The sequence below is a fragment of the Lissotriton helveticus genome, chromosome 4_1 (assembly GCF_964261635.1).
Source record: "Lissotriton helveticus chromosome 4_1, aLisHel1.1, whole genome shotgun sequence".
Classification (NCBI taxonomy): domain Eukaryota; kingdom Metazoa; phylum Chordata; class Amphibia; order Caudata; family Salamandridae; genus Lissotriton; species Lissotriton helveticus.
The window spans coordinates 74,563,871-74,583,865 of record NC_136063.1 but is presented as its reverse complement, the minus strand read 5'-3'; the positions used below and the strand labels follow the sequence as shown (position 1 = coordinate 74,583,865).

The window sequence follows — 19,995 nt, the reverse complement described above, 5'->3', positions numbered from 1 at the left end:
GCCACTCCCGGATACGTCACCCGGCAGTGACATGGACGACGACGACGAGGACGCCGCATCTGTCCACGTGGTGCGCATGCTCAACTCCCTGACGCCCGCTTCCTCGTCCGAACCGATGTGCACAGTCCAAGTCCACGACCAGGCCACCCGAGCTCTCATCGACACCGGGGCGACGATAAACCTCATGGCTGCCAGTGTATACCGGGACCTAACGGACGCCCCCGCACTCCACCCCACCAGAGTGCAAGTGTTTGCCTACGGAACTCGGCGGCCCCTACGCCTGTGCGGAGTGTTCAGAACCACCATTTCACATGACACCCGGCAGCTGCAAACAAAAGTCTATGTGTCCCAAGAGGGGTCAGGGTTCCTCCTCGGTTGCAAGACGGCCCGTGAACTTGGACTTATACATTTCGCCCTGACCGTACAAGCTCAGAGCCTGGACAATCTAGTCACTGAACACTCCTCACTGTTTGAGGGCATCGGATGCCTCCGTGGACCCCCTGTCCAGCTCCACATTGACCAATCTGTAGCCCCAGTGGCTCTGCGACACAGGCGGATAGCGTTCCACCTCCGGCCCAAGGTAGAAGCCGAGTTGAGAATGCTGGAACAAGCAGGAATCATCGAGCGTGTGACCGGGCCCACCCCGTGGGTGTCCCCCATCGTAGTGGCGAAAAAACCTAAGCAGCCCGACGCGGTACGGATATGTGTGGACATGCGTATCCCCAACCTGGCCATTAAGAGGGAACGCCACCTAACGCCCACCATTGACGACATCATCGGTGAACTCGCAGGGTCCAAGTGGTTCTCCAAAATGGACCTAAGATCCGGGTACCACCAGATTCCGCTCCACCCAGACTCACGCCCCATCACCACTTTCTCGACACATGCTGGCCTGTGGAGGTACACGAGGCTCAATTTCGGCATCTCAAGCGCCGCCGAAGTATTTCAGAACATTATACACAATGTCCTTCAAGGTCTCGTCGGGGTACTCAACGTGAGTGACGACATCCTGGTGCATGCCCCGACGCTGGAGGAACACATCCGGCGCGTCCACGCAGTGTTCGATCGCCTCAAAGAGAGAGGTTTGACTCTTCACAAAGACAAGTGCGAGTTCCTGCGAAGAGACATAAGCTTCTTCGGGTACAAGTTCTCCGACCAAGGGGTAGGCCCAGACCCAGAAAAGGTCCGAGACATCCACGACGCACCCGCCCCCACCTCAGTGACCGCAGTCCGCAGTTTCTTAGGCATGGTGACCTACTGCGGGCGCTTCATCCAGGACCTGTCCGATCTCACGGGACCGCTAAGGAATCTCACAAAATCAAATACCGCTTGGATCTGGGGTCCGGAACAACAGGAGTCGTTTGAGAACACGAAAGCGGCTCTCTCAGCCGACACCACGCTAGTGTACTTCAACCCTCAAAACGAATCACAGCTGCTTGTAGATGCCAGCCCCACTGGCCTGGGTGCCGTCCTGTCACAGCGTCAGCAAGGCGGGGAGTGGGCCCCCGTTGCATACGCCAGCCGCACCCTCACACCCACTGAACAACGCTACTCCCAGATCGAGCGGGAGGCCATTGCAATTCTGTGGGGGTGCCGCCACTTTCATATCTACCTCTATGGACACCCGTTCTCAGTGGTCACTGATCACAAGCCCCTGATACCACTATTCCAAGGCTCCTCCTCCCGCCCTCCCCCACGGATCGAGAAGTGGGTGCTGCAGCTGCAGGAATTTCAGTTCACAGTGGAGTACCAGCCTGGCTCGCGCAACCCGGCGGACTATCTGTCGAGGCACGCCCGACCCGTCTCGGATGCCGAAGCAGCCGAAGCAGCAGACACCGAGGAGTATGTCCGACTGATCATCGAGAGGTCAAGACCTCGCCCCATGTCCCTGGACGAGGTGTCACGTGCCACCATGGAAGACGACTGCCTCCAGATCGCGATCCAGGCCATACAGTGCGGTGACTGGAAAGCACTCCAGAGCCCAGCTTCGTTCCGCACGCCTGAGACCCAAACCATCCTGAAGGCGTTATTTCAAGTCCGGCACGAACTGTCCGTATCTACAGAAGGGTGTCTCCTGCGAGGCCCTCGCCTAGTACTTCCCAGCAGGTTGACCCAGCAGGCCGCGGTCCTAGCACACGGATCACACCAAGGAATTGTCAAGTCCAAGAACAGACTCCGGAGCAAGGTGTGGTTTCCGGGGTTAGATAGAGCAGTTGAGGAAGTGATCCACCGGTGCCCAGTGTGTCTAGCCACGAGCCTCCCAAACCCTCCGGCGCCAATCGTGACCGAGGATGGCCCCACATCCCCGTGGGTGCGAGTGAGTGCGGACTTCGGCAGCCTCCCGGGAGGCAAGTACATGCTGGTAGTGGTGGACGATTTCTCCCGCTACCCAGAAGTGGAGATCGTGTCGTCGACGGCTACGTGGGAAGTCATACCCAAATTTGAGAAAGTCCTGGCCACCCATGGGCTCGTGAGCGAGGTCCGCACCGACAACGGTCCCCCTTTTAACGGCAGTGAATTCACGGAATACCTCCAAAGCCATGGTATCAAGCACCGACGGATCACCCCCAGGTGGCCCCAGGCCAATGGAGAGGTAGAGCGCCTAATGAGGACCTTGAACAAAACTATACAAATTGCGGCTGCTGACGGCCAATGCCTGGAGCTAGCAATCTACCAGTTCCTCAGAGAATACCGTTTGACCCCCCACTGTACTACAGGAGTCTCCCCAAGCCGACTTTCCTTCAATAGAGTCGTGGCAGACACCATCCCACACCACCCGGCATGGGAACAGGCCACACCCCCACAGAACCAGTCCATGGAACGGCGCACCAAAACCAATCAGGAAGCGTCCCGACGAAGACGAGCAATGGACAGGCCGTTTCAAGTCGGTAGCAGAGTCCTGGTAAAGGACCGCCACCCCGGAGGGAAATTCCGAATGCCTTTCGAGCTGGATCCGTGGACAGTGACAGAGGTAAACGGAACCATGATCACAGCCACCAGAGCTGGCGAATCTGTCACCAGGAATGTATCGTTTTTCAAGCAGGTGCCTGAAGAGAACATAGACTATGACCAAAATGAATGGCACCCGACCACTCCTCCTCAGCTCCCAAGTTCGGCGGATGTCAGTGCCGCAGCAAGCCAAGCAGAGAACAGTGACCCCGGCATGCAAGTCGCTCAGAGACCCGCAGAAGACCCCACTGTTCAAGAGACGAGAGACTCGGAGGGGTCACCTGCAGCCACCGGCGAGAGTCGAAGTCAGACAAGGTACAGCCTACGTCCATGCCCGAAGCCGTCTCAGAGGTACCGTGACTTTGTAGCCCAATGCTGGCGTTGAAGAAGTCGAGATGGCTGACCCCGCCGAGAACTGAAGTAAGAATGTTCTGGTTTTTGAAGTTTAAAAATGTTATCCCATGTTTGCAGGTTGACCAGAGACTATATCAGAGACAATTGGTGAACTTTCACATGGACGTTGGCTCTCTCATGCCGTATCATGGTCGCCGACCAGAGAGTATGTGAACAATAGACTGTGGCTCCTAGCTGTTTTGTATGATCCTGTTTTCTCCCCTAGGTAAAGGAGGAATGTAGTGTTGCTGCAGCGGGGCGTACCACTGCAGCACACGCCCCCTCCCATTTGTTCCTGTGCCTCCCCCCCTGGGACGTGCAGGGTCTTTGGTTTGACCCTAACGTGAGCGCCGTTGCGCTCACGTATGAATAAATAGCCCAGAGCCCTGGGCGTGGTCAGTAAGTAACTAGCCACCACCGCAACCACATGTGTCCCAGTGTCTCAATTATTCAGGCCCACACCGGGACACTACACCACCATCGACCTTGAGAGTGAGGATCAGAGGTGGCACTTTATCACAGCCCCCATCACTGTATAAAAGGCGCCGCTTGAGTCCTGATATTATCGTAAATCCACAGGTTAGCCTCATGTTATATTATTATTTAATGCACACACGAGGACGCCCATCTACCCCGACCGAGGCTCGAACCCTGGACCCTCCGATTCATACTCCAGCAGAACCAATCACTGACCAGACCAAGCCAGTGCCTCTCCTCACCTGGCCCTTGATGTCTCTCCCTATGGGCTACGCCGTCATCAGGCGCGTGCACAGCTCCTCGGCGTCTTCGCGGCGCTAGAGTCTGTCGTCCATTTCTATGCCGCTCGCTGGGTCTTTCTTTGGTCCTCAGCTACCACCGGCCGCCCGCAGCTTCTGGCACGCTGAGTGCTCGTGCGCCGCGCTCTGGCGTTACACCGGCTGCCAGCCGCGCCTACTTCCTGGAGAAATAAAGCGATCAAGGCGGCCATGTTTGAAAGGGAAGGTTTGGAAGTTAATGGAAAGCGTATGGCATTGTCAGGTAAAGCAAACAGGAAAAAAAATCATTTCGTTTTGATTTCAGCATGATTCCTGCAATATTTTTTTTAATTTGTTTAAATATTTTTTTTTAATATTCACAAAGAAAATCCAGTAGGTGCAATTACATATTATACAAAAAGTGTTTCGAGCGAGTCTAGTATTATTTTTTAGCACTATTTACATTACGTAATACGGATGTCGGATTGCTCCGATTACACTGAAATACCGGTGTAGCAAGAACAAAACGGCCGCCTGATGTGCTCTTTTCCCGGGCTGGAGGCGTGTCCTTGAGCACCTGCCTCGTATGCCATTGGCCAATACGATGCCGGAAGCGGCGCTGGACCCGCCCTCGAGGCTCACTCTTACGCTTGTCTGGGCAGGTAAACAAAAGAAGGAAGAAAAGCGCTGGAAGCGGTGAGTGGCGGGGCTTCTAGGCGCAGTGAGTAGAGTAAGCACTACACAGTGCACTGTGGCATGATCTCCATGCAAAGGGCATGTTTTATTGGGAGGCACACAATGACATTATCTGAAGAGGTTGGTACATTTAAATGAGCCAAGTACATTGGATTATTATGTAATTGAAAGCAGTCGTGTAAGTGTGTAATAGGATGTGGACTATGGGGCTCATATTTATGAGTGATTCAAGGACAGCCTGTGCAGAGTAACCAGTATCGATGAGACATGGGCATTCTTTTTAACCCCATAGAGGAAGCGTGCTGCTGAATGTAGGACTGATTTTAGAGGAGTGAGTTGAACCTTGAGACGATCAGTCAGGGGAGAGAAACAGGAGCCGGTTCTCGTTCACACCAGTGATTGACCAAGGAACGTGAGGGCCTGCTGTAGCATGTAGCTGCAAATTCCCCCGAGTAGACACAATAGATAGCTTGCATTTCTGGCAATGGTGCATAGCTGCCAAAGCTTCAGATTGCTGTGTGTGACATTTTCATAATTTCAGTGTACTTATGAGTGACATTTGAACGACTATGAGTGACGCTTTCTCCCGAGCAAAATCAAGCAGTGTAGATGACTGAAACATATAGATATTCAAAATGACACCCATTGTAGCAACAAGAAATTCTAAGAAGATCTTAAAACTGCTGTAAAGCACCAGAATTGGAAGTGCACTAACCTGAGACAGACTGCGTGGCTGCAGTTCTCAGTAACAGAGGGCAGACAGACACTGCAGCTGCTCAGATTTCATTGATCTTATCATTCATGACTGTATGCTAGCCTAAAAGCTAATTTTATAGTTTAGCATAGCAAGTGTAACTAGGAGATTAAACGGTCACTCATTCTCAGGCATAACCGGGTGCTAATGCAATAAGGTAAAAAAAAATATATACAGTTTCCACCTTTTGTTCCTAAGTTGTAAGTGTGTACATTTCCACAGAGATGAGACACTCTTCTAGCTTTGTCATTTATAGGATGACCTGCTTGACAAAACATAAATGCTGGATGCTACTGTTTACCTTCTGCACAGAGCGCTAATGGATTGAGCAACAAGAAACTCTAAGAAGATCTTGAAACTGGTGCAACGCACCTGATCGTTGCAGCATTCATTTTAACCCCCTGCACTACTTTATGGTGATTAAAAACGGCTACTAGGCAAAACTCAGATCTTTCCAACAGGAACATTATTTATCAGTTAACTTTGATGTTTTTATTGTTGTGGGAAAACTGCTGGACCCACAAGTAACTCTTCAGCAGGAGCTTTTACACCCATAAATTATGTCTCAGCAAAGCACCCCCTCCCCCAACTCAGCTGCAGGTGCAGCTGAACCATAAGAAATAAAAGGATCTCTGTGGCAAAACCAATGACCCACTGAGCTATCTACATAAAATGCAGTTTTGTTATTTGCTGAAGGCATGTTAACCCTCTGCACTACTATATGATGAGTCATCTCAAAACTGCCACTAGAAAAAAACACCGATCTCTCTCCAGCAAGTCTAAGTTACTAAGAAGTACTGTAAGTGCTGGGAAAAATGCCTGCTGCCTCAGGCTGGTACCAGTCTATGTAATCACAATATCCTGGGCTAAAACAGACACTGTGTCCATGGGCGCTGCCTTCTTGGCTGTGACGGTAGACTCCCAGCCTCCAACCTGCATAAAGAAAAACAGTGGGAAACTGACAGATCTTGCCACTCATAAAAATTCAAGATGACTTCAATATGGATCGTGACTACATAAATGTTCAAATATTAATTCAATTGTACTCAATTGTCAGCCTTGTAACATAATAAAACTCGCTTCAATAAGGAAAACAATCAAAAAGCAACTTTTATAGAATAATTGTCTGTTGTGTCATATAACTATTAAAACAGCTCTCCTTTTTAGGTCGAGCCTGTCAATGCGCGTGCGCATTGAGCTTGCGAGAGATATTGGGACTTAACGAGAGCTTAACCATCGGCGATTTGATGCTGTGCCCGTGAAAAGCAAGCTCAATGCGCAAGCGCATTGACCTAAAAAGCGCGTGCACATGAAAGCCAGCCATCTGTTGCTTCCCCAGCGTGGTGCCGCCAGCAGCTTCACTTGAAAGGGATCCGCTCCGCCCCCTGCTGCATCAAAGGCTTTTATTTCGCACTTTTCACGGCCGCCAGGCCGTGTCGCATTTCTCCTCCCCCTCCCCACAGCAATGCCAAGAGCTTGTCTCCCTTCTAACGTAACAGCTTGTTTCTTTTATTCCCTCTTTGACTTTAATTCCTTTCCCTTCTCTTTGTTTCTTTCTCGTTCGTTGTTTCTTTAGCCCTCGTTTTATTTCCTGAGAGACCTCACGCCTTTCCTGCCTTTCTTCGTTTGCTTCCCATTTTCGCTGCATTCACTTCACTTTTCACGGCCGCCAAGCCGTGTCGTATTTCTCCTCCCCCTCCCCACAGCAATGCCAAGAGCTTGTTACTTTTCCATACGTTTGTATGCTACGTGTATACATTTTTCCATGTTAAATCGGTTCCAATAAAATGAGTTATAGGATTTGGGTTTGAACAGTAAACTTTGGTCAGTCAGCATCAATAGCATTTTTCTTTGTGCACAGTAAGACACTCCCGGAGTTTTCGCTTTTTACTTTGAAAGGCCTCATGAGAGCGCCCGGCTGGCAGCGGTAATACCCACGGCGGTAATTAGATTACCACGAGGCGAATTATGACCCATGATTTATGCTATTTCACCTACAAATGGGAAATTACCCGTGGCAATGATTCTAATTGCTAGGCTCTGGCCTGTATCCGGGGCGCAGCTCAGAGAAGGGCTCCCACTTGACTGTCTTGACAGATTTGTGGGCTTTGCAGGAGGGCCTGTCAGGTGAGTGTTAACAACAAAAAAAAGCACTCCAGGCACCCCAAATATCTATAGGCCGGAACAAGAGGGAGGGGACGGGCTTCCCTGGTGGTAAAAGCTTCACTGTTTACCTCGTGCAGTCTGCTTTACCTCCAACCCCTAATTAATAAAGACAGAAGAAGAATTCTGCGCCACTGTGGGTCTATTCTCTTAGGAGAACAAGGGTTTGAGTTTGGGTAATCCCCTTGTCCGATCACTGGGCCTGCCGGGCTGCTGTGTGGATGCTCAAAAGTCTCAGAATTCAAAATCTCTCAACTCAAGGAGAGGATGTGGCGTTAACCCATCTCTAAAGCCCTCTCTCTACACCCCTCTGTCTACACCCCTCTCTCTCGCTACACCCCCCACTCTCTCTACACCCATCTCTCTCTCTACACCCATCTCTCTCGCTACACCCATCTCTCTCGCTACACCCCTCTCTCTCGCTACACCCCTCTCTCTCGCTACACCCCTCTCTCTCGCTACACCCCTCTCTCTCGCTACACCCCTCTCTCTACACCCCTCTCTCTACACCCCTCTCTCTCTCTACACCCCTCTCTCTCTCTACACCCCTCTCTCTCTCTACACCCCTCTCTCTCTACACCCCTCTCTCTCTACACCCCTCTCTCTCTCTACACCCCTCTCTCTCTACGCCCCCCACTCTCGCTATGCCCCCCACTCTCGTTACGCCCCCTCTCTTGCTACACCCCCTCTCTCTCTACACCCCCCACTCTCTCTACACCCCCCACTCTCTCTACACCCCCCACTCTCTCTACACCCCCCACTCTCTCTACACCCCCCACTCTCTCTACACCCCCCACTCTCTCTACATCCCCACTCTCTCCTCATCCCCACTCTCTCTACATCCCCTCTCTCTCTACATCCCCCACTCTCTGTACAGCCCCCCACTCTCGCTACGCCCCCCACTCTCGCTATGCCCCCCACTCTCTCTACATCCCCACTCTCTCTACACCCCCCACTCTCTCCTCATCCCCACTCTCTCCTCATCCCCACTCTCTCTACATCCCCCACTCTCTCTACACCCCCCCACTCTCGCTACGCCCCCCACTCTCGCTACGCCCCCCACTCTCGCTACGCCCCCACTCTCTCTACACCCCCCACTCTCTCTACATCCCCTCTCTCTCTACATCCCCCACTCTCTGTACAGCCCCCCACTCTCGCTACGCCCCCCACTCTCGCTATGCCCCCCACTCTCTCTACACCCCCCACTCTCTCCTCATCCCCACTCTCTCTACATCCCCCACTCTCTCTACACCCCCCCACTCTCGCTTCGCCCCCACTCTCGCTACACCCCCCACTCTCTCTACATCCCCTCTCTCTCTACATCCCCCACTCTCTGTACAGCCCCCCACTCTCGCTACGCCCCCCACTCTCGCTATGCCCCCCACTCTCTCTACATCCCCACTCTCTCTACACCCCCCACTCTCTCCTCATCCCCACTCTCTCTACATCCCCCACTCTCTCTACACCCCCCCACTCTCGCTACGCCCCCCACTCTCGCTACACCCCCCACTCTCTACATCCCCCACTCTCTCTACACCCCCCACTCTCTCTACATCCCCCACTCTCTCTACATCCCCCACTCTCTCTACATCCCCCACTCTCTCTACATCCCCCACTCTCTCTACACCCCCCCACTCTCGCTACGCCCCCCACTCTCGCTACGCCCCCCACTCTCTCTACACCCCCCACTCTCTCTACACCCCCCCACTCTCGCTACGCCCCCCACTCTCTCTACATCCCCCACTCTCTCTACACCCCCTCTCTCGCTACACCCCCCACTCTCTCTACACCCCCTCTCTCTCTACACCCCCCTCTCTCTCTACACCCCCCTCTCTCTCTACACCCCTCTCTCTCTACACCCCTTTCTCTCTACACCCCCCTCTCTCTCTATGCCCCCCACTCTCGCTATGCCCCCCACTCTCGCTATGCCCCCCACTCTCGCTATGCCCCCCACTCTCGCTATGCCCCCCACTCTCGCTATGCCCCCCACTCTCGCTATGCCCCCCACTCTCGCTACGCCCCCCTCTCACGCTACACCCCCCTCTCTCGCTACACCCCCTCTCTCTCTACACCCCCTCTCTCTCTACGCCCCCCACTCTCGCTATGCCCCCCACTCTCTCTACACCCCCCTCTCTCTCTACACCCCTCTCTCGCTACGCCCCCACTCTCGCTACGCCCCCCACTCTCGCTACGCCCCCTCTCTTGCTACGCCCCCTCTCACGCTACACCCCCCACTCCCTCTACACCCCCCACTCTCTCTACACCCCCACTCTCTCTACATCCCCCACTCTCTCTACATCCCCACTCTCTCTACATCCCCCACTCTCTCTACACACCCACTCTCTCTACACACCCTCTCTCTCTACACCCCTCTCTCTCTACGCCCCCACTCTCGCTACGCCCCCCACTCTCGCTACGCCCCCCTCTCTTGCTACGCCCCCTCTCACGCTACACCCCCCACTCCCTCTACACCCCCCACTCTCTCTACATCCCCCACTCTCTCTACACACCCACTCTCTCTACACACCCACTCTCTCTACACCCCCACTCTCTACACCCCCACTCTCTACACACCCACTCTCTCTACACACCCACTCTCTCTACACCCCCCACTCTCGCTACACCCCCCACTCTCTCTACACCCCCACTCTCTCTACACCCCCTCTCTCTCTACACCCCCTCTCTCTCTACATCCCCCACTCTCTCTACACCCCACTCTCTCTACACCCACACTCTCTACACACCCACTCTCTCTACACACCCACTCTCTCTACACCCCTCTCTCTCTACACCCCCCACTCTCGCTACACCCCCCACTCTCTCTACACCCCCACTCTCTCTACACCCCCTCTCTCTCTACACCCCCTCTCTCTCTACACCCCCTCTCTCTACACCCCCTCTCTCTCTACATCCCCCACTCTCTCTACACACCCACTCTCTCTACACACCCACTCTCTCTACACACCCACTCTCTCTACACCCCACTCTCTCTACACCCCCACTCTCTACACCCCCACTCTCTACACACCCACTCTCTCTACACACCCACTCTCTCTACACCCCTCTCTCTCTACACCCCCCACTCTCGCTACACCCCCCACTCTCGCTACACCCCCCACTCTCTCTACACCCCCACTCTCTCTACACCCACTCTCTCTACACCCCACTCTCTCTACACACCCACTCTCTCTACACACCCACTCTCTCTACACACCCACTCTCTCTACACCCCCACTCTCTCTACACCCCCCACTCTCGCTACACCCCCCACTCTCGCTACACCCCCCACTCTCGCTACACCCCCCACTCTCGCTACACCCCCCACTCTCGCTACACCCCCCACTCTCGCTACACCCCCTCTCTCTACGCCCCTCTCTCTCTACACCCCTCTTTACACCCCTCTTGCTAAACCCCTCTTTCTACACCTCACTCTCTCTCTACACCCCTCTCTCTCTCTACACCCCTCTCTCTCTCTACACCCCTCTCTCTCTCTACACCCCTCTCTCTCTCTACACCCCTCTCTCTCTCTACACCCCTCTCTCTACACCCCTCTCTCTCTCTACACCCCTCTCTCTACACACCCACTCTCTCTACACACCCACTCTCTCTACACACCCACTCTCTCTACACCCCCCACTCTCGCTACACCCCCCACTCTCGCTACACCCCCCACTCTCACTACACCCCCTCTCTCTACGCCCCTCTCTCTCTACACCCCTCTTTACACCCCTCTCTCTCGCTACACCCCTCTCTCTCTACACCCCTCTCTCTCTACACCCCTCTTGCTAAACCCCTCTTTCTCTCTACACCCCTCTCTCTACACCCCTCTCTCTCTACACCCCTCTCTCTACACCCCTCTCTCTCTCTACACCCCTCTCACTCTACACCCCTCTCTCTACACCCTCTCTCCCCACACCCCCTCTCTCTCCACACCCCCTCTCTCTCTACACCCCCCTCTCTCTACAACCCTCTCACTCTACACCCCTCTCTCTACACCCCCCTCTCTCTACACCCCCTCTCTCTACACCCCCTCTCTCTACACCCCTCTCTCTCTACACCCCTCTCTCTCTACGCCCCCACTCTCGCTACGCCCCCCACTCTCGCTACGCCCCCCTCTCTCGCTACGCCCCCCTCTCTCGCTACACCCCCCACTCCCTCTACACACCCCACTCTCTCTACATCCCCCACTCTCTCTACACCCCCCACTCTCTCTACACCCCCCACTCTCTCTACACCCCAACTCTCGCTACACCCCCCACTCTCGCTACACCCCCCACGCACCCCCCCTCTCTCTACGCCCCTCTCTCTCTACACCCCTCTTTACACCCCTCTTGCTAAACCCCTCTTTCTACACCTCGCTCTCTCTCTACACCCCTCTCTCTACACCCCTCTCTCTACACCCCTCTCTCTCTCTACACCCCTCTCTCTCTCTACACCCCTCTCTCTCTCTACACCCCTCTCTCTCTACACCCCCTCTCTCTCTACACCCCCTCTCTCTCTATACCCCCTCTCTCTCTACACCCCTCTCACTCTACACCCCTCTCTCTCTACACCCCCTCTCTCTCTACACCCCCTCTCTCTCTACACCCCTCTCTCTACATCCCTCTCACTCTACACCCCTCTCACTCTACACCCCTCTCTCCCTACACCCCCTCTCTCCCTACACCCCCTCTCTCTCTCTACACCCCCTCTCTCTCTACACCCCCTCTCTCTCTCTACACCCCTCTCACTCTACACCCCTCTCTCTCTACACCCCCTCTCTCTCTACAACCCCCTCTCTACATCCCTCTCACTCTACACCCCTCTCTCCCTACACCCCCTCTCTCCCTACACCCCCTCTCTCTCTACACCCCCTCTCTCTCTACACCCCTCTCTCTCTCTACACCCCTCTCACTCTACACCCCTCTCTCTCTACACCCCCTCTCTCTCTACAACCCTCTCTCTCTACAACCCTCTCTCTACAACCCTCTCTCTACAACCCTCTCTCTACATCCCTCTCACTATACACCCCTCTCTCCCTACACCCCCTCTCTCCCTACACCCCCTCTCTCCCTACACCCCCTCTCTCTACATCCCCCTCTCTCTACATCCCTCTCACTCTACACCCCTCTCTCTCTACACCCCTCTCTCTCTACACCCCTCTCTCTCTACACCCCTCTCTCTCTACACCCCTCTCTCACTACACCCCTCTCTCTCTACACCACTCTTACACCCCTCTCTCTACACCCCCTCTCTCTCTACACCCCTCTCTCTCTACACCCCTCTCTCTCTACACCCCTCTCTCACTACACCCCTCTCTCTCTACACCCCTCTCTCTACACCCCTCTCTCTACACCCCTCTCTCCACACCCCTCTCTCCACACCACTCTTACACCCTCTCTCTACACCCCTCTCTCTCTACACCCCTCTCTCTCTCTACACCCCTCTCTCTCTCTACACCCCTCTCTCTCTACACCCCTCTCTCTCTACACCCCTCTCTCTCTACACCCCTCTCTCTCTACACCCCTCTCTCTACACCCCTCTCTCACTACACCCCTCTCTCTCTACACCACTCTTACACCCCTCTCTCTACACCCCTCTCTCTACACCACTCTTACACCCTCTCTCTACACCCCTCTCTCTCTACACCTCTCTCTCTACATACCCCTCTCTCTCTACATACCCCTCTCTCTACCTCTCTCTCTACACCTCTATCGCCCTCACTCTATCTATCTATCGATCTATCGCCCTCACTCTGTCTAACTATCACACTCACTCTATCTATCGCCATCACTCTATCTATCAATTGCCCTCACTTTATCTGTCTATCTATCTATCGCTTTCTATCTATCTATCGCCCCCACTCTATCTATTGCCCTTACTCTATCTATCTTTCGCCCTCCCTCTATCTATCGCTCTCCCTCTCTCTATCAATCACGCTCACTCTATCTATCACACTCACTCTATCTATCTGTCTATCGCATGACCACAGCATCAGGGCACCACAACATCACTATGCCCTACCACAGCATCACTGAACGCCAGAGCATCACTGGTCGCCACCACAACATCACTCAGCGCCACCAGAGCATCAGTCTGTGCAACCATTCAACAACAACTGGTTCAAATATCTTCTCTCAATGTTTCAAGGTTTATTACAAATGTCACAAAAAGATGTTAATATTTCACTTCTGTTCTTGGATTTTCGTCACAATAAAATACACTGAACATAATCTTCACAAAAGTTATTTACAAAAGTTTAAGCTATTGCCATTATAAATTACAATAACTTTTATTTAAGTATTAATTATAAAAAAAATAAAGGCCATTGTTATTTGTAATATGAATACATCTAAGTCACGTAAATAAAACATATTGCATTACAAATGCTATAGGTGTCACATTTGCAAAAGTTATAACTATTGGCATTGTAAATGACAAAGCTATTAATTTCATTATATCAAAACCAACACATAAATAAAATATTTGTCATTTACAATACCAATAGTTCAAACTTTCCTAATGCGAGACCTATTGCATTGCAAATGCTTGTTCATAATGAAACATGTACGCTCGTATGAATTAAGTAATTCTAAATTGTCTTTTCTCATAGAAAGATTTAATTGGCAACTTCCCATTATATGAACGGTTCGGTGAGCGAGAGACTTTATATGTAACAGTTTCGCATGAAAACGTCAGCTTTCATCTACACACTTGGTAGAGAGCTTCTACAAATGGTAAAACATGCAGCCTAAGATAGCTCTCGAGTGGGCATTCATTACCTCTCGGCAGCAAACAGAAGGCAGGAGTGAGGGTAGACAAGATGCCAATTCTGCACCGCGATTGCAGACAGAGTGTGTTTAATATTAATTTCACTGCCCTTGGCAACTGTGTGAATGAGTCCACGTCACATCTTCCGATGTCTGCGCTGCAACAGCCGGCCCTCGAATCTGCCTTGAAACTTTATTTTCTTGCACACAGAAAAATTCACAATTGCACATGGGGCTGAACCAGGACCATGATCAGAAGATCGAGTTAAGCTTGGCCTCACATCCAAACTTTTTAGGCCATGGATGGCGAAGTCTGGAGGGCAGACAGCTCAAAACAGCTTTAAAAATGCAGATATACCTCAAAGAGACAAAAGGATGAACTGCTTGAACCTTTTGATTAAATGTGTACACGGAGTTCTTTTAAGAACAGGTCATCATCCAAAAGAATGTAAATCTTGGCGTACGTACACACAGCTGACACTTCATATCTAGCCTTCATTCTCTCACTGTACAGAACACGTATTGAAGTGAATAAAGATGAAAATACACAGACAGCTCATACATACCCGACAAGAAAACGTATCTACCCCATGGTGTGCCACAGTCAGTGGCAACCACTGCTGAGGGCAGCCCCTAACCCCCCCCCTTGAGAGGGGCATCTTAGTACACTTACTTTATCAGTTATGAACTTCACAGAGATTGCTGTGTGTCTGCGGCATAATCCGAACTGGGACCCGCGCGGCAGCATAGCACACCACAGTGCATGATGCAGTCTTCTCCCGCAGGCCGCAGCTGCTGACTGACTCGTCCCCCCCCCCCCCCCCCCCGGCTGGCCGCACTTCTTAGTTTGTGTCCGTGGCGATCATCACCTTGATGGTGATGTCGCCTCTGATGATGCATGGCGACGGCCATGAAAGAGTCAAGTCAAGTGAGTGACTAGTCAAGTCACTCGATGCTCGCCGCCTCCCGCAAAGCAGGTTTTATTGCGCAGACAGCAGTGGCCCACTACCAGGACTCGACTCCTCGACTCTTGAATCCCCCGCAGCTTCTCTGACCTGCCTACCATCATACCTAACTTTCTCTTCCTCCAGGACGTCAGGAGCCATGAGGTCCCAACTAATCCAGGGGCCCCTCAACAGCTGCCAGTAGTAACCACTGCTGAGGGCAGGCCCCTGGGTCTGATGAGAGAGTATGAGTCACAGTGGCTTCTGAAAGCAGCGCCGCGGCAGGAAATTAAATGCAGCCCAGCAGCAGGGGAGGTAAATTGTAACATTGTGGCACTCTGACTCCAGAGCTGAGCAGTCAGATCTTTAACTATTAACTTACTGTGCCAGAGCGCTGCTGATGCAACGCAAGTCTGTGAGAAGTAGCGGAGCCTGCGCACAGATGCTACAGGGGGTGCCGGCGGTGCGCGCGGGAACCGCCGCGTAGCATGATTAAAAATGCATGACAATGCATTTCAGTGCGGTGATGCGGAACACCACACTGAAATGCTTTAGTGTCACACCTGATGCGTGATACTTGGCAGGCATGATGGTGATGGTTTGTGCTTGTAAACTGAATCTTAATCTAGAATGATTCCCTAGGATTTGGCACTGTCGATAGTAGTTTGTTTACCTTTTGGCGGATTTCAATGACGAAATAAGACTGAATTCAGTTTTGGAAGGGTTCAGTTTTCAACGATGGGAAACCATCCGGTCTTGAACTGTGTTTAGGGCTTTGGATAGGTGTGAGATGCCCGTTGGAGAGGAGACTTTTAAGAAGTATATAATTTGTAAATCATTAAGTGCTCTGGCCAAAGGATTTTCTTAAAAGCCCGTGGCCAGGGAACTCTGGGGTGGAGGGTCGTTGGGGGCAGTGGGGGAGGGGGGCTGATTAATAAGGCTGCATAGTCTTGATTCTACCCCATACCCTTGTCATCCACGACCATATGCTCTCTGCCCCTTTATCTCACTTTTTTTTGTGGTTCAACATTGTTTGAACAGTGCATAAAAATATCATCGTAATTCAAGGTCAGTACTCATCTACATAATTTATTGCTAGAAACAAGTATCATTACATACACTAGAGTTTGATCTGTGGTAAGATGACCAATTCACCACTACTTCCAAGTTAAATCTGCCACACATTTCGAGGTGAGTGAAACACTCATAGCAGCTAGGTCAAGTACTCAGGTCAAGTTAAGACTATTATATAGCATAGGGTCCAGTATATAAAGCATAATTGTGGGGAGATACAAAGCCTACCAGCCGCAAACAAAATCTTAAGACTTTATTGAGATTTGGAGCACTAACTACGCGTGCGATAAACCCCACACAAAGAGGTGACCAGAAATTAGTTAGCAAGGAGAAGAAAACTGTGTTCAATGTTTGCCCAAAAACAGGAAAGACAATAATCGGATTGGATGTCAACTATGAAAACCAGGACGGGATAAATGAAAAAGCAAGTGTTTGGAAGAGTTATGTGATGGGAACCGCAGTGCTAATAAAACATCTGGAGGAAACTACAGGAAATGCCGATTGGGAAATAGAGATAAGCCTTACAAGTTTCCATACCAGGCATGGCATGAAGCTGATGAACACTGTATGCTGCGGAAGTGGAGAGCAGCAACAGATCCAAAGTATTACACAAATGTAAAGCATGCATGCCGAAAGTCGTGCAAGAGATGATTACTTATAGAATCATTTTACATCTTTATGTCACTAGGTCAAAGTGCATTAAAACATAACTATGATCTTATGTTCAAGGTGGCAGAGTCAGAGAGTGAGGCGAAATCAAATGCATGGCTCTAAAAATGACAAAACATTCTGTAACTATTTTGTGTTCTTCCTTTTTTCGGTAATTACATACAGAATAACAGCACATACCTTAAATTAAAAATAAACACAAGTTGAACTAATCAGTGTGAAATGCGCTACTTTATATAATAAAATTCGATTAGGTAATGCGTTTACTAGATTAACGTTAAAGAGCCACCAAAAAGCAAATAGTGAGAAAGAAACTCGCAGGAAATTCATTATTTGTGCTGTTTGAGTTTAAAGTGAGAATATCTTTTCACTGCCAACGCTAAATAGCAGGTCATGGAAAATGGTGTGGCGACCTTAAGGAGAAGTTGCAGTCAGGTCAAAATGGTTAGTGTTAGAAAGGGGATCCCTGGTTGGCCGAGGCTTGGGCCAAGGCCAGGCAGAAATCACCATTTCTAGTTAGGGTAGGGAGGTCACCCGCCAAGACAACCCCTGCTCACCCCCTTGGTAGCTTGGCACGAGCAGTCAGGCCTATCTCGGAGGTCATGTGTAAAGCATTTGCGCACGCACCCCCAGCAACAACCTTCCGGGCCCCCCATAAAAGGACTCCACACAAGATATATATGAAAATAGCTTTTGTATTAAAAAGGACACCTAGGAACACATACCTTACAGGGTGCCAGAGGCACGGGCAGGATTTACAAGGGAAAATATACAGGACAGGGCCATGGGACCACTGCCAGGGATATGCACATGATGGAGTTGGCATTTAGAACATATAACAACTGGGAGTTTCCTCGAACTAGGACTAGAACACATAATCACCAGGAGCTTAGCATTAGAATACGTCACGCCCCGGGGTTTCATAGCAATAGCAATAGAACTCACTCTCACCAGTATCAACATACATGAGGCAAGGTTATACAGGAGGGAAGGAATGGCACGGTACATAACCCCCCCAGACGTACCTGTGGGAAGGAAACACAGAATAACTCTCAAGAAGCAAAGTTAACATTTAGCTAATACTGTCCCAGGCCAAGTGGCCTTTCCGGGGCTAGGCGCCCAAAAGTCTCAATGTTCAGGACCGGCTGTAAGTAGCCAACAATAAACCTAAACGTGGCAGCCGTAGATGATGGGGGCGTCACGTTGGAGCTTCGCAGGCTCGGGGACAAAGATGCTGGGACTGCGCCAAATGGGCAAGGGCCACGTGGGAGCCATCTCGGGGCTCGAGAACAAAATGGTGGGAGGAGCCTTGCAGGCTCATAGGAACCGGGACCAATGTGGAGCCTCTCGGGGCTCAGGGGTACTGGGACACGGTGGAGCCTACTCGGGCTCATGAGTAACGGGGGAGTCCCTCTCGGGGGACCCGATCTCGCTGGGGCCCCACGGGCCATGACAGAGCCACTCGGGGCTCAAGGAAGGGGGTGACAGGCGGAGCCTTTCAGGGCTCGCAGGGAGGAGGTGCGACAGAGCCTCGCCAGGCTCAAGAAATGCAGGGGCCAAAGGTGGAGCCTCTCAGGGCTCATTCCATTTGTGGGGGGGCATCGTTGGAGTCCTTCCCGGACTCGTGGACCAAGGGAGGGGCCCTCGGGGGCCACGTGGGCACACGGCACCCCCCGGGGCAGAGGAGCGCTACGGAGCCCGCCCGCACTCACCGATCTCCACGGCCGGCGGCTCCTCGTGGCATCAGCTCCCGTCGGCTTCTACTCGGCGGGACGGTGGCGGGGGCTCTCTCCTCGGGGGAAGCCTCGCTGCAGGACAGCCTTGCTGAAGCCTTGCTGCAAGTCCTAATAGCCCTGGTGATGTCCCGGCTGGACTTTTCGAACTCAATCTACCACGGTCTCCCTCAATCTCTGCTATCGAGGTTGCAGATCGTCCAAAACCAGGCCGCCCGGTTGGTCTTCAAAATCCCCAAATGGCAGTCGGCCCAACCTTTATTACGCCATCTTCATTGGTTACCAGTGAACGAAAGAATTACGTTCAAGGTCCACTGTCTGATCTTTAAAGCTCTCACTGGCCCTGCCCCTGCTTTCCTTAAATCTCTTATCACTCCCTATTGCCCTCCCCGCACCCTGAGGTCTACCCATCTCTCGCTTCTTGTTGTTCCCCGTTTCAAACTCGCAAGATCTGGTGGCCGCAGCTTTTCCTGCTTAGCCCCTAAGCTGTGGAACTCCCTCCCTCTTGCACTCAAGTCATCTTGTTCCCTCCTTTCTTTCAGGAAATCGTCAAAAACAATACTCTTCCCTCATTAAAATCTCCGCTCCCCTCCTTCTTCCCTTCTTTTCCAATCCAATCAGCGCCAGGAAACCTCCGGTGACAGTGCGCTTAAGAAATCCATAATAACATAACATAACATAACAGCCCTCCACCTCCCAGTAGTCCGGCGGCCGAACTCTCTCGGCCTCCGGGGGCGCGGGGGACGCCCTCAGAGTCGGGCCAATCCCTGCGCGGCCCCGCGATGACGTCCCGGGAGTCCCGGCGGCCAGGACCAATCAGCGGACAGCAATGCTCTCTCCGGGGCCGCCAATGGTAGCGCGGTCCCGGGTAGGAAGGCGGGAGTAGCGCCTCCCCGGCTAACTCCGGGCTGCGGCGGTGACTATCTCAGGAACTGCCGGGTGGGCACCGGTTAGTTGAAGAAGAGCCATAAATCGAGGTGGACCCTCGATGGGGGTAGGGCAGAATCCCCGGGGGAAGACATGCACCGGTCAGGGGGTGCTCACGATCGGCAAGCAGCATCAAGAACAGCTGCGAGGGGGGGTGGAAGAAAGCGCTTCCCAAGCGCTAGGCAGCAAGTAGCAACAAAGTCAAGCGCT

At 52.3% G+C, this 19,995-nt stretch overlaps 2 protein-coding genes across 4 annotated transcripts in view; one reads left to right on the top strand and one right to left on the bottom strand.

Moving 5' to 3' along the window:
• SLC52A2 (solute carrier family 52 member 2) overlaps positions 1-4,279 on the bottom strand; it is a 180,651-nt gene extending 176,372 nt beyond the window's left edge. For both annotated transcript variants that reach the window (XM_078686459.1, XM_078686457.1), the window contains exon 1: positions 4,062-4,279. The gene's annotated coding sequence lies outside the window, so the exon portion shown is untranslated. The remainder of the gene's footprint in view (positions 1-4,061) is intronic.
• Positions 4,280-4,690: 411 nt separating this feature from the next.
• Positions 4,691-19,995, top strand: part of FBXL6 (F-box and leucine rich repeat protein 6) — a 138,610-nt gene continuing 123,305 nt past the window's right edge. For both annotated transcript variants that reach the window (XM_078686455.1, XM_078686454.1), the window contains exon 1: positions 4,691-4,772. The gene's annotated coding sequence lies outside the window, so the exon portion shown is untranslated. The remainder of the gene's footprint in view (positions 4,773-19,995) is intronic.